The 20900-nt window shown below is 37.0% G+C and overlaps 1 long non-coding RNA gene across 1 annotated transcript in view; it reads right to left on the reverse strand.

The window, feature by feature from the left end:
• LOC102167771 (uncharacterized protein C1orf185 homolog) overlaps window positions 1-19374 on the reverse strand; it is a 46743-nt gene extending 27369 nt beyond the window's left edge. Inside the window, exons 1-3 of the long non-coding RNA XR_014808369.1 lie at window positions 19341-19374; window positions 7793-7898; window positions 1111-1246 (exon numbers count right to left, since the gene is read on the reverse strand). This is a non-coding gene — a long non-coding RNA (uncharacterized protein C1orf185 homolog). The remainder of the gene's footprint in view (window positions 1-1110; window positions 1247-7792; window positions 7899-19340) is intronic.
• Between the last annotated feature and the right edge of the window lie 1526 nt (window positions 19375-20900).

Raw genomic sequence — 20900 nt, forward strand, 5'->3', positions numbered from 1 at the left:
CTCAATTTTATTGTGTACCTAAAACCACTTAAAAAATAGTCTATTAAGAAAAACTACAGTAAGATATTATTACACATCCATCAGATTGTTAAACATTTACAAGCCTAAAAATGTAAGTATTTGTTCATATGGAGCAATTTGTTCATATGGAGCAATCCTAGCAATTATGCATGCCTCAGGGGAATGTATACTGATAAAGCTACTTTGGAAAATAATTTGAAATTATCTAGTAATATTGAACATGCACGAACCCCATGAGTTAGCAATTCCACCGCTAGGTACATTCCCTATGAAAATTTCCCTTAAAAAGAAAACTGAAAACAACCCAAATGTCCTTAACATAAAATTTGACATATTCATTCCATAAAATACCATAAGACAACAAAAAAGTAATGAACAACATGCACCAACCTGGATTAATCTCAGAAATGTAATAGCACAAGCAACAAGGGAAGAATATAATTAGACATGGAGTCCAAAATCATAAAATTTAATAATACACTGTTTAGCTATATCATAGTTTTTCATTTCTGCCAGGGTCTCCCTTGTTTTACACGTTCATACAACGGTATAGGTAATACAAAGTTAAATGTGTCTGCATTTCCCACTGATACTGCCCTAGCACTTCCAAGGTAGGATTGGTATCTTACTATCCTCAATAGGGAGAGCCCAGAGCTCAGAATGTAATGAGGACTTAATAAAACCTTGTTCAATTGTATTAAATTTCAATTAGTTGGTTTGGTTAGGTTACTTGGTTATCTGAGTATCCTCTTATCTCCAAATCTCTTCCTTCTTATAGGTCCGGCAATTTTGCTTTGTTTTTCTTATGCCATTTATCTTTATCCCTATAACAATTCCAATATGAGGAATATAGATTCTCGGGCCAGAGATACAGAGAAGCAACTGTAGAAGGAGATATTTTCATTTAGTTTTTCAGTTTCCTATAAGATAAACTCCCATTATTTTGGGTAATTTAAATTTAGCTCCTTGTTATTGTCCCTCAAATTTAAAAATGACAGTGGATACTCTTAAATTTAAAGACAACAATGCTAATGATATGGTGTCAAGAGAAATTATTTGAAAAGATTGCTATAAAACATTAAACTCTACCTGTAACTGGACACTTCCAGTATGAAAATTTCGAGAAATAAAAACACACTGAGAATGAGATTTAATCTTCGCCTTTGATGGTCTTTGCTTGCATCTCTCATCAGTTGCTTTAAGTTTGGTATCTTGAAATATTTCTCTGAAAAATATTTTACAGAGGATATTATTAAACATGTATTATAAACCAATTGATAGTTTCCAACAATTCTACACAAAAGTTTTTAAATCAGAACAAATATATTACTACATATTTATTTATAAAAGCACAAATCATATATTCCCTTCTCATATGTTATTGATTTAATTACACCTATTTTTTTCATAGAATGTAAGCTAAGCTACTTCTTCACAGGGTTGACATTTCCATTTTGAAGATTAACCAAGAGTTTTTCATAACCTTTTCTCTGGTTATGAGGTAACCGATTGACTTTAATGTCAACTATTCTTTTCATAGATTTGCCTTTAATGGCAAAGGGGATGAAATGAAATAAAACTTGGCCAATTTTATATTTAATAATAGCTCTGGCAAAAATGAGTGGAAAGAAACTGAATTGAAACGGATGACTTACAAGGGAAGAGTACCTGTGGTCTTTATGCACGCAACCATAAACAATTTTGAGAGTTAGAAATAATGAAGCAGCAAGCAAACCCCCAGCTGATTAAAGACAGTTAAATATAAAGGAATATATTTTTTAAATGATTTTTATTTTTTCCATTATACTTGGTTTACAGTGTTCTGACAATTTTCTATTGTACAGCAGTGACTCAGTCACACACACACACATACACATTCTTTTTCTCACATCATCCTCCGTCATTACTTATCCATTCCAAAGGCAATAGTTTGCATCTATTAACCCCAGATTCCCAGGTCCATCCTACCCTCCCCCCCTTTCCCTTGGCAACCACAAGTCTATTCTCCAAGTCCATGAGTTTCTTTTCTGTGGAGAGGTTTATTTGTGCTGCATATTAGATTCCAGATAAGTGATATGATATGGTATTTGTCCTTCTCTTTCAGATTTACTTCATTTAGTATGAGAGTCTCTAGTTCCATTCATGTTGCTGCAAATGGCATTATTTTGTTCTTTTTTATGGCTGGGTAGTATTCCATTGTGTATATATACCACATCTTCTTAATCCGGAATGCATTTTTTAATAGTAATTCTAAACTATTTAAAAAAAGAATGCTCATTGGAGTTCCCGTCGTGGCTCAGTGGTTAATGAATTCGACTAGTATCCGCGAGGATGCCAGTTTGATCCCTGGCCTTGCTCAGTGGGTTTAAGGATCCAGCCTTGCCGTCAGCTGTGGTGTAGGTCACAGACACAGCTTGTTGCTGTGGCTGTGGCTGTGGTTGTGGCTGTGGCCAGCAGTTACAGCTCCAATTCGACCTCTAGTCCAGGAACTTCCATAAGCCGCAGATGAGGCCCTAAAAAGACAAAAAAAAAAAAAAAAAGAATTCTCATTGCCATTTCCTTTCTCTGAGGTACTAGAAATTTTCCAAATTAATTTGAGATCATATTATGTTAGTTAATGAGGTATTAACAATTAGAATTCATTCTTTTTTTCACTTTTCGGGGCCTCATGTGTGGCATATAAAGCTTCCCAGGCTAGAGGTTGAATCAGAGCTTCAGCTGTTGGCCTACACCACAGCCACAGCAATGCTGGATCTCAGCCACGTCTGCAACCTACACCACAGCTCACGGCCACACCAAATCCTTAACCCACTGAGTGAGGCCATGGATCTAACCATATCCTCATGGGATACTAGTTGGGTTTGCTATTCGCTGAGTCACAACGGAAACTCCAGAATCCATTCATTTTTTTTAAATTCAGTTCACTTAGCAAATATTCATTCAGTACTTACTATGTGGCAGGCATTATGCTGGATATTGTATATATTGTGGCAGGTGAAAAAAGGCACAGGCACTACCCTCAGGGAACTGTCATTGCTCTCATGGAGCTTAAACACTAGTAAGGGAGATAGATATTAATAAAATAATGACAAGAAATGAAAAATTACAACTGTGGAAAGTGTTATCAAGGAAAGCTACCTTGCTACTGTGTGAATAGATATGAAATAGAATTAACCTGGTCAGAGAAGTCAGGGAAGGCTTTTCTGAGGAAGGGATGATTGAATTGGGCATCCGAAGAAATGGGGGAAGTTATTAGATACAGTGTAGTGGAGCAGGGGAGTTGTAGGAGTAAGAATATGCTAGTCAGAGAGAATATCAGGTATAAGGACCTACTGACCAGATTAGGACAGGATAGCTAAAGTACAGAAACCAAGAGGGAAAGTGGGAGATGACATTAGAAAGTATGCATGAGCAGATCGTGTACCTTAGAAGTCATGTTGTTTTGTCTTTATCCTAAAAGCACCAGGAAGTCACTTATAATATAGTGGGAATGGGGTGGAAGGGTGACTTGATCAGATGTGAATTTGGAAACTATCTGGCTAAAGTGTGAAGAAGAGAGTAAATGAGGACACAATGAAGGTAAAGGATCGGTTATAACTCCTACTCTAGGAGCCTCTGTGGGGGTTAATACATTGGATAATGTGGTGGCATTGGTAATGGGGAGAAATGGATAGACTTGAGCAATTTATAAGGTAAAATAAATAGAAGTAGGTGATGGTTCAAATTTGGTAGGTGTGGGAAAGAGAGAGGGAGATATCAAGCATGGCTTCCATGTCTTTTCAGAGGAAAAGTCAAAATACATCAGTCCTTCCCCATACAGATGGCCAAGAAACACATGAAAAGATGTTCAGCGTCACTCATTATTAGAGAAATGTAAATCAAAACCACTCTGAGGTACCACCTTACACCAGCCAGAATGGCCATCATCCAAAAGTCTACAAACAATAAGTGCTAGAGAGGGTGTGGAGAAAAAGGAACCCTAGTACACTGTTGGTGGGATTGTAAATTGGTGCAACCACTGTGGAAAACAGTATGGAGATCCTCAGTAAACTAAACATAAAACTACCATTTGATCCAGCAGTCCCACTGAAAACCACAGAGAAAACCACAACTCGCAGAGACACATGTACTTCAATGTTCATTGCAGCACTATTTACAATATCCAAGACATGGAAACAACCGAAATGTCCATCAACAGAGGAGTGGATCCAGAAGATGTGGTACATATACACAATGGAATATTACTCAGCCATCAAAAAGAACGAAATACCAGCATTTTTAGCAACATGGATGGACCTAGAAACTATCATGCTAAGTGAAGTCAGCCATACAATGAGACACCAACATCAAATGCTTTCACTGACATGTGGAATCTGAAAAAAGGACAGACGGAACTTCTTTGCAGAACAGATGCTGACTCACAGACATTGAAAAACTTATGGTTTCCGGAGGAGACAGTTTGGGGGGTGGGGGGATCTGCTTGGGCTGTGGGATGGAAATCCTGTGAAATCAGATTGTTATGATCATTATACAACTACAGATGTGATAAATTCATTTGAGTAATAAAAAAAATAATAAATAAATACATAAAATAAATCAGTCCTTCCTTAACCTCCCATTTTCCTCCAGTTCCTTCCCCTTTTATCAATTTCCCTTCAAAGAAAAATCGTATTAAAAGAGATGTACATACTAGTCTCAGTTTTCTCAATTCTTGTGTTTTACTCAAAGGTAAGCTTCTGAACCATCACTCCACTAAACTGTTTAAGGCCACCAATAACTTCCATGTTGTTAAATCCAAAAATCATTTCTCCATCCTGTCTTTCTCAATTGCCTAAGTACTTTCAACATAACTGCCCATTGCCTCCTCCTTGAAATATTTTCTAATTTTGACTTCCTTGATACCACACACTTTTTAGCTTTTCCTTCTCAGATGTTATTGATTCTTCCTACTCTTTTTTTTTTAAGATTTCTAAATGTTGGTAAACTGAAGAAAACAGTCCTATGCTTTTTTCTTCTCTTACAACAATCACTCCCTGGTTAGTCTCATCTAGTTGTATGACTTTAGATATTTTCTATATGTTGATAACCTAAATCCTCAGCCTGGACTTCTCTCCTGAAGCTCATACATGTGTATCTGACTATCTCTTTGACATTTCCAGTTGGATGTCTCATAGGCTTTCAAACTTACACCCAAAATACAACCCCTAGATTATCATTACTCCCTCAACTTGTTCCCCACTCTTACTTCCTCATCTCAATAAACGGCACAATCAACTTTCAGTTGCTCATGGTAGGTGTCAGCATTAACTCTGCCACTTCGCTTCCCTCACCTCTAGCTTTACTAGCTTTACCTGCAAAACATATACCAACCCTTTCTTTTCTTCTCTCTCTCTTTTTTTTTTTTTTGTCTTTTTGTCTTTTTGCTATTTCGTGGGCCACTCCCATGGCATACGGAGGTTCCCAGGCTAGGGGTCAAATTGGAGCTGTAGCCCCTGGCCTACGCCAGAGCCACAGCAACTCAGGATCCGAGCCGCGTCTGCAACCTACACCACAGCTCACGGCAATGCCAGATTGTTAACCCACTGAGCAAGGGCAGGGATCGAACCCACAACTTCATGGTTCCTAGTTGGATTCATTAAACACTGCGCCACGATGGGAACTCCCCAACCCTTTCTTTTCATCTCATCTACTTCCATATTAGTCTAAGACACTATCATCCCTAACCTGGACTGTGTAATAGCCTCCTAACTTGTCTCTCAGACATAAGAAAAGTTATTTTGAAAATGTGAATCAGAACTCTCCCACATTGCTGATGGTAGTATACATCCATCTTGGAAAACTGTTTAGCAGATACTTATAAAGTTAAACATATGACCCAGCAGTTCAACTCTTAGGTATTTACTCAAGAGAAGGAAAAGCACATGAACAAAAAGATTTATACCAGACTGTTCATAGCAGCTTTATTCCAAAGGGCTACAATTGGAAATGATGTGAATGTCCAATTAACAGAGATATGGATAATCAAACTGAGGTAAATTCATACAATGGAATACTACTCATTAATAAAAACAATGAAATACAGATAAATGTAACACAAGTGAATCTCAAAAATATTATGCTAAGTAAAAAAAAATCAGACATAAAAAAGTCCATATGATTTAATTTATATAAAGTTCAAGAATAGATAACATTAATCTATGGTGATAAAAATCAGAACATTAATTACCTCTAGGTGGAAGGTGGGGAGTGATGCCTGGAAAGGAGGATGAGGGAACCTTGCAGCATGATGGAAAAGTTCTGTCTCTTGACTAGAGTCATGGTTACATGGGAATATATATTTGGAATTCTACATCGTAGACTTAAAATCTACATCTCAAAATGTAAAAAGTGTTATCAAAATGTAAACATCTGTAGGTGGCATTGTAGTCTTCTAGTATGTAGTAAATACTTGATGTTAGCTATCGTTATGATGATATTGTCATTCCCTTGCTTAAAACCTTCTGATGGCAGAAAAATAAAACCTAAACTCCATGTTCTAGCCTGCAAATTTCTATGTGATCTGACCCCTATCTACCTCCTTGATCTCATCATTTCCCTCTCTGCCTTCAGCCATATTCCCACTGAACTTCCTTCTGTTTACTGAACAATATCAAGATCATTCCCACTTGCTATCCCATTAGTGTAGAAAAAAAGCTCTCCCACAAGGGCGGCAGATGTCTGGCTCTTTCTTTTAATTCAAGTCGTAAATACGACCCGCTTGAAGAGACATTGCCTGACCACTTTATTCGTTAATTATCTGTCTCCTCCCAGTGGCACTGCAAATCTATGAAACAGGAACCTCATCTGACTTGTTCACAGTTGTATCCTCAGTACCTAGAACAATGGCAGGCACCAATAAATTTTTGCTTTAAGAATGAATTAGTGAATAATTGCCAGTTTTCAGACTTGTGCAAATGTATAGATAATATGCATCCATTTGCTGAAATGGGATACTGGAAGAGTGTATGGGAAGATTATATTACAATTTACATTCTTAACATCAGATAAAGTAAGTACTGAACCAATTAAATCATTAAAAACACCAAATTTTAGAGCTGGGAAGAACTGAGGTATCAAGTATCTTTTTTCCATCTCTGGCAAAAGACTACATTTAGATCATACCAGAGCATTCTGTCAGCTCTTTTCTTAAATATGTAGTAAAGAGAGAGCCTTTCGCTTTCAGTAATGTTTCTGACTTCCAAATTTGTAGTAGAAAAATTTTTAATTTTACAGCCTTTTATTATAATTCAAAGTCATGTCTTTTACAGAATAAATTACATCTCATTATTCCTTAAAATTTTAACGCATGAAGACTGCTATTATATTACTTAGACTATTATACTTCAAGGATATTCTTTTCATGCTATTTTAAACTTGTAGTTTCTCTCCCCAATCAAAATACATAATCAGTACCATTATAGCTATTAAATTTAACACCATTTGAGAAAGCCATTCACTGAATTTTTAAAAGAAAAAAAGTTAAATATTCTGGAGTTTCCGTTGTGCCTCAGTGGTTAATGAATCTGACTAGGAACCATGAGGTTGTGGGTTCAATCCCTGGCCTCGCTCAGTGGGTTAAGGATCCAGTGCTGCTGTGAGCTGTGGTGTAGGTCGCAGACACAGCTCCAATTAGACCCCTAGCCTGGGAACCTCCATATGCCACGGGAGCAGCCCTAGAAAAGGCAAAAAGACAAAAAAAAAAAAAAAAGTTAAATATTCTAATAAATCTTACCTTCGTTTGCAAATCAGGAACCACAAAGCTGATGCCAAAGCAAAGAAACCAATTCCCAAAGTAACAGCACCAGCAGCCAGAAAATAGGTTAAGTGGTTAAAAAAACCTATACAGATAAATCATAAAAGATTATTTCATGCATATATATTCGTTCTCTATGTAAAATTAAATGACAATATTTCAAATGATATTACATTGAGTAGTGTTTAACACATTAACTAGCAAGTAGGGAGATCTGAATTCTGATCCTGTCCCATCCTAATAAACTTCAAGAAACTGTGTTTGAGAATTACATGGAGCCTTATGCTGATTAGGGCCCAGGGCACATTTCTTTGACCCTGCCAAAATTTAATTCCTAGGTTTTGTGGGATTTTTTTTTTTTTTTTACAGCTGTCACCTCCTTTTTTCTTATCCAGTTTCCTCCATTTCCAGTCCAGCTATGAATTATTAGGCTATTTTTCCACTATCATCCTTTGTTGTCCTCCAGCATAAGAAACTTCCCATTTTAAGATCTGTATTATCAACCACTACCAGGTGATAGATGAGGGTAATAAAGGACAAACAGGAGGAATTTTTTTAAATCTTAGAAATCTTTAAATATTTCATCCCTACTTCATCCCAGAAACAGTGAAAGATCATAGCCAAAAGCTAAATGTAAGCAATGTAAATGATAGTATATCACAGGTTTATAACGGAAAAGCCCATAGGGACTGCATAACTCCTTCATTTTATAGATGATAAAATTAAGGCCGAGGGAAAGAAGTAAGTGAAGTAATTAAAAGCAGTACTCTCTTTTTTTTATTATATTATTCCTGCTACCAAACATCTTAATACTGGTGTGTATTAAAAAGAATAAAGAAAGCATGAGATATTTATAGTAAGATTGGTCTCGTATCCATTAAGATTCTGAAATCTGCTACCTAAGCAGAAATCAAGCTGTAGAAATCTTTCACAGAGGCTGTATAGAACTTTAGGAGTCTTAAGACAATTTAGGAGTATATTATTTGGTGGGGAAAAGAGGTTAAAAAGTAAAAACTAATAGAATATATTTATGTGTGCACATATTATAAGTTCCACTAAAGGTATGACATGATAAAGACTGTTTGTTCCTGTATTTTTATTGTTTGCTAAATAATTTCCAGCTTTCTCAATGGTACCTCTCAAATCTTAATTTTCTTTTGGTTCAGAAATATGTACATTTAGGAATTAATGGTACAAAAGGTAATATAAGGCTATTTATCAAAGTGATACTTAAACACACAAAAAAACCCTCCAAATGCCTCACATTAGGGAGTCAATTAAATAAATTATGCTGTGTTATATATGAAAAGATAGAGATATTTTTGACCAGATAAACTGTTGTGAGGCAGTGTCCTGTGCACTGTAACAAAGATATCTCCAGGTATTATCAAATTATTCTGAGGAGCAGAACTGCCCTCAGTTGAGAATCACAGATATAATGATATAAGGAAATATCAGACAGTATTAAGTGACAAAAGCAAGATAGATAAAATCCATGTCTTTTTAACTATAAAAGATATAGTTTTAACTATAAAAGATATGGACAAAAGAAGAAAAGCCACACAAAGAAATGAGTAGGAGCTAAAACCACAGGCAAGCTAGGTACTAAAACCTGGAAGCAGGGATTAACTAGAAGAAGCAAAGTAAATCAGTGAGACAGTACTCATACCAAGCCATCCTCTGGCACAGTAAATGACCAACTCAAAAAAAAAAGCAAGGAGGAATCTTGGAAATTATAAATTTAAAAAAAATTGGCCATGCCCAAATGGAAGTTCCTGGGCCAGGCATTGAATCTACAACACAGCAGTGAATTAAGCCACTGCAATGACAATGCCAGATCCTTAACCTATTACACCATAAGGGAAAACCTGTATTAAAACATTCTAAGATAAATTCTTCTTTAAAAACAAAGAATAAAATGAAGATAATACTGAGAGATTCTCACAACTATATAAAGAAATGAAAAGTGGAATAAAGAAATTATGGGGGAGTTCTCATCGTGGCTCAGCAGAAATGAATCTGACTGGTATCCACAGGACACAAGTTTGATCCCTGGCCTCACTCAGTGCGTTAAGGATCTGGCATTGCCACGAGTTGTGGTGTAGGCTGCAGATGTGGCTTCGCTCTGGCATTGCTGTGGCTGTGGTGTAGGCCAGTGGCTACAGCTCTGATTCAACCCCTGTCCTGGGAACCACCATATGCCATGGGTGCAACCCTAAAAAGACAAAAAAAAAAAAAAAAAAGGAGATTTGGAAAATATTAAGAGTATAAAACATAAAAAGAGAGAATAGAGAATTAGCAGAGAAATAATATTCAGAAATGTAGACTAAGAAGGTTTCTTTAAAAACATTTTAAAATTCGCACATAGTAAAATTCCCTTACGTGTACATGTAGTTCTGCAAGTTTTGACAAATATAAAAAGTGTTTAATCACCACAATCAAGTTACAGAAAAATTTCATCACCCCCAAACATTTCCCTGTACAGCCTCTTAGTGGTTAAGTACTCACTGCTGGCAACCACTGATTCTTTTCCATCCCCATTCTCTATCCTTATACTTTTACCTTTTCTAGAGTATTAATGGAATATTACAGCATGTTGTCTTTTGAGTCTGTTTTTTTGTTTGGTTGGTTGGTTTTGGTTTTTTTGCCATTTCTTCGGCTGCTGCTGCGGCATATGGAGGTTCCCAGGCTAGGGGTCGAATCACAGCTGTAGCCGCCAGCCTACACCACAGCCACAGCAATGCCAGATCCAAGCCGCGTCTGTGACCTACACCACAGCTCACGGCAATGCCAGATCCTTAACCCACTGAGCAAGGCCAGGGATTGAACCTGCAACCTCATGGTTCCTAGTCAGATTCATTAACCACTGAGACACAATGGGAACTCCTGAGTCTGTACATTTTTAAACTTAGCATAATGCAGAGCTCCCATTGTGGCTCAGTGGTAACAAACTCAACTAGAACCCATAAGGATGTGACTTCGATCCCTGGCCTCATTCTGAGGGTTAAGGATCTGGCATTGCTGTGAGCTGTGGTGTAGGTTGCAGACTCAGTTCAGGTCTGACATGGCTGTGGCTGTGGCATAGGCCAGCAGCTGCAGGTCTGATTCAACCCCTAGACTGGGAACTTCCATATGTCATGGCATGGCCCCAAAAAAGACAAAAAATAAAACAGAACAAAACAGCATAATGCATCTGAAATTCATCTATGTTGTTCCATGTATCAGCAGTTTTTTTTTTTAATTGCTGAGTAATATTCTACTTTACAGATGTACTACAGTTTATTTCCTAGGTGAGAAATATTTGGTTGTTTCCAATTTGAAGTTGTTAGGAATAAAGCATTCTATGCATTAACATACAGGCATTTGTTTGAACGTAAGTTTTTATTTCAATGGGATCATGTGGCAAGTACATATTGAAATTTATAAGAAACTACCTTACAACAGACACCACAGAAATAGAAAGGATCATAAGACACTACTAAAAACAACCATATGCCAATAAAATGGACAACCTAGAAGAAATGGAGAGATTCTTACAAAGGTACATCAGGAAGAAACAGAAAACAGGAATAGACCAATCACAAGTACTGAAACAAACAACCCAACTGAAAAATGGGCAGAAGACCTAAATAGACATTTCTCCAAAGACACATGGATGGCCAGTATGCACATGAAAAAATGCTCAACATCACTAATCAATAGAGAAATGCAAATCAAAATTACAATGAGAGCACCATTGTAATTCTGGAGAGGGTGTGGAGAAAAGGGAACTCTCCTTCACTATTGGTGGTAATGTAAATTGGTAAAACCAATATGGAAAACAGTATGGCGGTACCTCAGGAAACTAAATATAGAACTATTAGGAGATGGGATTAAGATGGTGGAATAGAAGGACTGGAGCCCAACTTCTCTCCTAAAAACAACAAAATTCACAACTAAAGACTGAGCACTCTTCACCCAAATGGACCAGAAACCTTAAAAAAGATACCCTACTCCAGAAGAAAAAGAGGAGGCCACATCAAGAGGTAGGAAGAGCAATTTCACGATATAAACAACCCCATACCTCTGGGGTGGGAAGCTCCAGAGACTGGAAACTAGCTCGTTCACAGAGACTCACCTACAGGAGTGAGAATTCTGAGCCACACATCAAACTCTCACGTGTGGGGATCTGGCACTGGGAGAAAGAGCCCCGGAGCATCTGGCATTGAAGACCAGTGGGGCTTGTGCGCAGGATCCACAGGACTGGGGGAAATGGAGACCCCATTCTTAAAAGGTGCACATGGACTTTCACGTGCACTGGGTCCCAGGGCAAAGCAAAGTCTCCATGGGAATCTGGGTCAAACCTGACCACAGTTCTTGGAGGACATCCTGGGAAAACAGGGGTGAATATGGCTTGTTCTGAAGGAAGGACATGGAAAGAAAAGCTCTCGGGAATATTTGGCAGCTGCCTTTCTCTGGAGGTGGCCATTTTGGGAAAATCTGGCCCCACCCATCAGTCAGTGCTGAGAAGTCCCAGGGCAAACAACAATCCAGGTGGTATCGCAGCCCCGCCCCTCAGTAAACAGGCTACCTGAAGACCTCTCAGGCACACAGCTGCCTCTAATCCCATCCAGAGACTAAGCCCCACCCACCAGAGGGATAGGAATCAGCTCCACCTACCAGTGGGCAGGCATCAGCCCCTCCCATCAGGAAGCCTATAGCAAGCCCCCATACTGACTTCAGCCACAGGGGGGCAGACATCAGAAGTAAGAGAGGCTACAACTCTATCATCTGTAAGATAGTCACCACACCAAAAACCTATAAAAATGAAAAGACAGAGAACTATAATTCAGTTGAGGGAGAAAGGAAAAACCCCAGAAAATTAGCTAAGCAAGGAGGAGGTTCTTAGCCTCCAGGAAAAAGACTTTAGACTGTTGGTGCTAAAGATGATGCGAGACATTGGAAATAAACTGGAGGCAAAGATGGATAACTTACAGGAAATGCTGACCAAAGAGATACAACATATAAAACTTAAACAAGAAGAGATGCAAAATACAATAACTGAAATAAAAAATTCACTAGAAGCAGCTAACAGCAGAATACAGGAGGCAAAAGAACGAATAAGCGAAGTGGAGGACAGATTAGTGGAAATTATGGATGCAGTACAGAAAAGAGAAAAAAGATTGAAAACAAATGAAGAGAGTCTCAGAGAACTCTGGGACAACATTAAATGCTCCAACATCCGTATTACAGGGGTGCCAGAAGGAGAAGAGAGAGAGAAGGAGACAGAAAAAATATTCTAAGAGATAATAGCCAAAAACTTCCCTAACATGGGAAAGGAACCACTCACTCAAATCCAGGAAGCACAACGAGTACCATACAAAATAAACCCAAGGAGGAACACCCCGAGACACATATTAATCAAACTGACCAAAATTAAAGACAATGAGAAAATCTTGAAAGCAGCTAGGGAAAAGAAACAAGTAACACATAAGGGAACTCCAATAAGGTTATTGGCAGATTTTTCAGCAGAAACTCTGCAGGCCAGAAGGGAGTGGCATGATACACTTAATGTGATGAAAGGAAAAAACCTCCAACCAAGATTACTCTACCCAGCAAAGCTCTCATTCAGATTTGAAGGAGAAATCAAAACCTTCACAGATAAGCAAAAGTTGAGAGAATTCAGCAACATTAAACCAGCCTTACAACAAATACTAAAGGAACTTCTCTAGGCAGACAAGAAAGGACAGCAACAGGAAACAAAAATGCCACAAATGACAAGGCTCACCAGTAAAGGTATATATACAGTAAAGATACGAAATCATCCATGTACAATTATACCACCAAAATCAGAAATCATGAGAAGAGGTGGATACAAATGCAGGACACTGGAGATGAACTTGCAATTAAGAGAACAACAACTTAAAACAATCTCATATACATATAGGACTCTTATATCAAAACTTCAGAATAACTGCAAACCAAAAATCTACAGTTGATACACAAACAAGGAATCTGTGGAGAAGAAATATATCTCATAGTAAATAAGTGCATAATCCACCATAAAGGGGGTCATTTGACATCATTCTTGGAATTCTGAATTCTTCTTATATCTGATTCTGACTTCCTCTCGATCAAAGAATTTATGATAATTATAATTAATGCAACTGTACAATTAAATAATACAGTTCTACAAATGTATTATTAATAACCATTTCTCTCCATGGCACAATGTAAGGTCCATAATGTCTTGTTTATCACATCACCTAGAATGTTGTAATGCCTATATTGAAAAATCAACAAGATGTAACAAATTGTGAGTACATATTTATATAGTTATACTGTTTTTTAACCAACTTATGAATTTTATATGTTACTTATTTTCAGAGGGTATATTATTTTTGTTCTTACCAGTTGTTATTCTTTTTATTATGCTATATAAAATATTTAATGGTATATAAGGCTTTCTTATTTATAAATTTTAGTTGCATAACAATTTTAATATAACGCTAATTTTTAAAGAAAAATTGAAATGTAATAGATAATACTAAATAGTAAAGATGAAAGCCATATAAAATGGGATAAAGTATAGAATAAATTTCTTATTTGTCTCAACATATTTTCCATTCCATTTCTCCAGAGGGAGTCACTTAATCTGTTTCTTAAGATCCATGATATAATAATCTGTGTGAATGTAATTGTGTTTAAATGTATGTATTTTATTCTGTAAAAAAATAAAAATGAAATTTCAATTAAAAAAAACCTAATGTGATAGAGAAGTATTAAAACATACCTTACTCATGATATTGGTTTTATCAGGGAGGAGATGAAGGGAAGAGAATATGGATGGAATATAAGCCTAGACTTTAATCTATAATGTCTTATTTCTTTAAAAAATTAAAAAATCTGAAGCTTATATGGAAAAAAATTATTTAGTAGATTGCATGACTGTCTGTTATTGTCTTTTTAAAATTTTTCTTATTTTCTCAAATATTTTAAAAATATAAAAACAATATGATTCCAATTTTGAAAAAAAAAAAAGGAAAGAAAAAGGAAGAAATACATTTATATAGCAAAATAATTAACACTGGCTATTCCTGGAGTAAGGGATTAGTTATAATTTTCTACTCCAGGAGTTCCTATCATGGCACAGCGGAAACAAATCCAACTAGGAACCATGAGGTTGCAGGTTTGATCCCTGGCCTTGCTCAGTGTATTAAGGATCCAGCGTTGCCATGGGCTGTGGTATAGGTCACAGACGCATCTTGGATCTGGAGTTGCTGTGGTTGTGTGTAGGCCGGCAGTTGTAGCTCTGATTTGACCCCAGGCAGGAGATCCTCCATATGCCGTGGGTGCGGCCCTAAAAAGTACAATAAATAAATAAATAAATATTTTTTTCAATTCCAGGCTTTTCTGAACATTCAAATTTTGTACCAAGAATATCTTAGAAAAATCAGGAACAAAAAAAAAAAATATTTGGGAGGGCTGTACCCATGGCATGCAGGAAGTTCCCAGGTCAGGGACTGAACCCAAGCCACAGGAGTGACAATGACAAATCCTTAACTGCTAGGCCACCAATGAACTACAGGAACAAAAAAATTTAATGTTCTTATTCCTGACTCCTTTACTTAGATCTCCATGGAGCAGTTTCTTTATTATTACCACTGTGTTTACAGCCCTCTTAGCTTTCTCTTGAAGATCTCTGCCCTCCTCTTTACTCTTTTTGTATTTAGCCATTAGGGAAGAAGATGGGTGCCATTAGTAGACCACCATTCTAATCCTTGGTTTAAATGGGCCATTTACATCTTAGGGGAACTGCAATGAGGTATAAAGAATTTTGAAATCACTTTACCAAGAGAAAGACAAATTACATATTTCCTGATACCTCCAACAAGTCACACTTTCTCTCTAAATCAGTCTGTAAAATGAAAAGGGTTGGCTCCTATCATTAAGATTCCCCTCTCACTTTGAAGGTTTAGTTAACACATAATTTAAAGAAACATTATATACAAAGGTAGTATTTCTACTTGCTTGACTCTGCCTTTAAGTATCCTATCTAAAGTAGTAACTCCTCATTTCCGACAGTCATTCTATTATATCACAGTTTCTTTGCCTTTAATAATTATCATAAGTAATCTTTTTTAATAAGTAAACTTCTTTACTTATTGGTTTATTGTCTGTTGTCTTCTTTCTCTACCAGAAGATAAATCTTTTTCACTATGGTATCCTCAGAATTTAAAATAATGGCTGATTATTTGAGAAATGATTCAGTGAGTAAGTGATAGGCACAGTGCTAGATGCTAGGCTACAAAAATGAGTAATATAGGTACTTGGTTTAATAGGAAGGTCATATATGTGAAAAAAGAATAAGTGCAATTAAGAAGTATTATATGCATTGTCCCTGCAGGGGCTCATGCTGCTGCTGTGGCCCACGTTTGATCCCTGGCCTGGGAATATCCACATGCTGCGGACTCAGACAAAAAAAAAAAAAAAAAGTGCTATAGGCATTATAAATGGAAAAAATAAATAGAAATACAGATACAGGAAGATCTATAAAAAGATAGGACACTTAAAAAAAAAAAAAAGGCTCCATAACAGTTAAACATGATTTCAGAACTTTCTTTTTTTTTTTTTTTTTTTTTTTTTTGTCTTTTTGCTATTTCTTGGGCCGCTCCCACGGCACATGGAGGTTCCCAGGCTAGGGGTTGAATCGGAGCTATAACCACCAGCCTGCGCCAGAGCCACAGCAACACTGGATCCCAGCCGCGTCTGCAATCTACAACACAGCTCAAGGCAACGCCAGATCGTCAACCCACTGAGCAAGGGCAGAGACCAACCCTGCAACCTCATGGTTCCTAGTCAGATTCGTTAACCACTGCACCATGACGGGAACTCCATGATTTGAGAACTTTCTACCGCCAAACCCTTGCCAAGAATTGATGATTCAAAGGTAAGTAATACATGGCCATAGAGTTTACAATCTGGAAAGGACAACGTTTAAACAATATTCTTTAAACAATTCTAATTGCTATGATAATGACCTATTGATAGCACTAAGACAACAAAGGCAGTCTGACCAAGTGCAGGAATAGTGTTTTAGAGAAGACCTGAGCTGAATCCTACAGAATGAGTAACAAATAGCTAGCCAAACATTTAAACCATCTTCCATCTTAAGATAAACAAAACTTTGCCTCTACCCACTGCAACCTCCCATTTACAACTGATCCTTATCATTTGTAGACACAACTCTTAGTATGAGAATTTCCACATCTTCACAACTGCTATTCCCAAGGTCATTAATACCTGCATTAACACAAAATTGAAAGGTCACTATTGACCATTCCCTCTCTCTTACCTTGGCATAAATAACCTAAATTCATTTGGTTCCCCCCCTCCAACTTCTCTGTTATAACTTTATTGCCTTTATAGGTCCCTCTTTCTCAGTGCATTCATCTTTTAAACTAATTCTATGTAGATACCAGCATATCCTTTAACATCTCTCTCTCTACGTGGAACAACATATACATAGAGATATATAAGTATACATATATAGACGTAGATGCTACTCATCCATATCTATGTCTATAATATTTAACCAGTCATATCGGCATCAGAAGTATTTTCAGATTATTTTTTGCAGTGATTCCAGAACTAAAAGTTCTGTTTTATTGTTTGAGTATTCACAAATTACTTATTTATTATATTCTTTCAGAACTGTCAGATTTCAGTGTCAGGTGAAACGCCAATTCAATAAGCAGCTATTGAACACCAAATATGTGTGAGATACTGTTTGAGGCACCAAACGAGGGTTAAAAAGCCATTTAACTAAGAGTGAATCCTTGCCCTGAGGTTTAAAAATCTATAACGAAATAGAAGCAGGGCTCATATACAACTTGTATTAAAAAGGTGACCCATATTGAATTTTTTAGTTGGTGGCTGTTCTGACTGATAAAAAACTAACTTGATATATGAACGTGGAAGTATTATTTACTAGGCTGACTGGATTTTAATGTTCTTATTTGAAAAACAGGAGTCATATTATCTGTCTCACAGAATTAGAATAAGGAACAAATGAGATAATGATACAAGGAATTACTAACATAGTAAAGAAAAAGACATCTTGTTGGAGGCATGAATATGCAACGTGACAAAGAATGGAAAGAAAAGACTGGCGCCATAGAGTGGCTGTAGAGGTCAGTCTATATTTTACACAAAGTCTTGTGACTCTCTCATGACCCTTGAGGCAAAACGAAAGAGAACATCAAAAAACGGCATCTTGAAAACAAGATTGTTAAAGCAGTGACATTCTCAGGACTAGAGCCTTGGGGGATTTATGGGAGAGGCCATAGATGGCTTGAAGCAAAGAACAAGTTACGGCCTGGGAGGGCTAAAACATTTATGATTGCTTTATGTGCTTAGGAATGACTGTCCTAGCATATCTTGCCTCCAATAAGTCTGAAGTAAAATACAGATGTATCCCCTGCACGTACAAGGAAGTAGAAAATAGTAAATAAAATCATGAGTTGGCTCAGAGGGTGGCTATTGCCTCTTGAAGGCGGTAGCCCCCTGATCCCCACTCTATTTCTTTGTCTCTTTCTTCTTATTCTGCAGCACCGCTGACTTCGGGACCTGGGTTGACAAGCAGGCCTCGTCAACATCTCAAACATATTCCAGGCCATACAGCAAGACTCAACAAGCTTTACAGAATCATTATTATACATACCACATTCCCGGACAATAATATAATTAATTTTAAATTAATAACCTAATATATACCCTAAGAAAAGCTCATATACTTGTGCAAATTTCAAAGCACAGTGTAAATAACCCATGCCTTGAAGAAATCAATGGAAATTTGGAAATACACAGCAAACTAAACAACAATGAAGCCCTCTGTATAAATGCTTGCAGCAACAAGGATGAAGACAAACTCAGGGGAAATGTATGGCCCTAAATGCTATATTAGGGGGAAAAAAGCTGAAAAATAAGGAGCCTAGCATTCAAATTATAAGTTGAAAAGACCAGCAAAATAAGTCCAAATAATGTAGAGGAAGGAAATAAATAAAATTAATAAAAACATGTTAATATTTTAGGTAAAGACTAATAAGATTAACAAATCTCTAGTAAGATTAACCAAATTTTTAAAAAGAAGGCACAAGTAAACACTAAAAATGAATAAAGAACATGACTACAGTTATAGCAGAGATTTAAATGAGAAAATACTTTCAATGAATTTATGCTAATATATTCTAAAACTTATACTAAATTATATATACCTAAAAAGTGACTTACAAAAAGTGACTCAAGAAGCAACAGAAAATCTAAGTGAATATGTATCCATTAAATTGAATCAGCAGTTACAAAGTTTCCCCAAAGAGAACAGCTGGCCCCAATAACTTTATAATTTTTACTGTATACCCATGATTCAAGTATTTCTTATCTTATACAAGCTCTTCTACAGAACATAGATTCTCTGGTTGTTTGTCCAAATATAATTTCCTCTTCTTCCCAGGCAAAAAGCGAAACTACGTGTCCCAGCTTCCCATACCATTAGGTGAAGCCATGCGAATTTGACTGGAAGTGATATCATAAAACCAGTAATCAATGGAATTTGAGTGGAAGTGATGTCATAAAACCTTCCCTAAGACCTTTCTCCATGTTCTTTCTACATTTAGGTTTGACCTGGATTGCGATTATCCCCAGGGAACTTTGGTCATCATGGATCTAACTGACATTTACAGAAAACTCAACGCAAATAAAAGGACACACAGGAGTGCCCATCGTGGCGCAGTGGTAATGAATCCGACTAGGAACCATGGAGGTTGCGGGTTTGATCCCTAGCCTTGCTCAGTGGGTTAAGGATCCGGCGTTGCCGTGAGCTGTGGTGTAGGTTGCAGATGCGGCTCGGATCCTGCGTTGCTGTGGCTCTGGCGTATACTGGCAGCTGCAGCTCCGATTTGACCCCTAGCCTGGGAACCTCCATATGCCGCGGGAGCGGCCCAAGAAATGGCAAAAAAAAAAAAAAGGACACACAACGTAACATAGCAAGATTTGTGGGATGCTACTAAAGCAGGACTTAGGGGGAAATCAATGCCAAAACCTACAATATTAGGAAAAATGTATGACTAATCTTAAAATCTAAAATAAGCAGAGAAAATTAAGTGCAAAGTAAACAGAAAAAAAAATTTAAAAACAAAAGTGGAAACCAATGAAATAGAAAACAAAAACAGTAGAGAAAATCAATGAAACAGAAAGCTGGTTCTTTGATATTTATAAAATTGATAAACTTCTAGCCTGTCTGATCAATAAGAAGAAAAAAGGCACAAATTATCAATAACAGAAACGAGAGAGGTGACATTACTACAGATTCTAAGATATTAAAAGAATAATAAGGCAATGTTATAAACAATTTTATGCTAATAAACTTAACAACTTAGACAAAAAATTCCTTAAAAGATATAAATTTTCAAAGTTCACTCAAGAAGAAAGAGATAACATAAGAAGATAACACATCTATCAAAGAAATTGAAATTGTAGTTAAAATTCTTACAATGAAAACTCCACGTCCAGGTGCTTCGTTGGTAAATACTACCAAATACTTAAGGAAAAAAAAAAAACAGCACTAGCTAGCACTCTACACAACCACTTCCAAAAATTTGAAGAGAAGAGAATACTTTCTTTCTTTTTTTTTTTTTTTTTTTTGTCTTTTTAGGGCCGAACCCATAGCACATGGAGGTTCCCAGGCCCCAGGCTAGGGGTCTAATCGCAGCTATGGCTGCCAGACTATGCCACAGCCACAGCAATGCAGGATCCAAGCCACATCTGTGACCTACACCACTGCTCATGGCAACGCCGGACCCTTAACCCACTGATCGAGGCCAAGGATTGAACCCGCAACCTCATGGTTCCTAGTGCTCCCTAGCAGATTCATTCCACAGTGCTCCCTAGCAGATTTGTTTCCACTGAGCCACAACGGGAACTCTGAGAATACTTTCTGATTTATTATATAATAGCAAGTTAGATCCAATATTTTGTTAAAAGGATAATACATCGTGATTAAGTGGAGTTTATCCCAAGAAGACAGAGTTGGTTTAGCATTAAAAAACCA

Source organism: Sus scrofa, chromosome 6 (assembly GCF_054392235.1).
Source record: "Sus scrofa isolate SSC_HxYL_T2T_F1_AM1 chromosome 6, Sscrofa_HxYL_maternal_Yorkshire_Landrace_v2.0, whole genome shotgun sequence".
Classification (NCBI taxonomy): Eukaryota; Metazoa; Chordata; class Mammalia; order Artiodactyla; family Suidae; genus Sus; species Sus scrofa.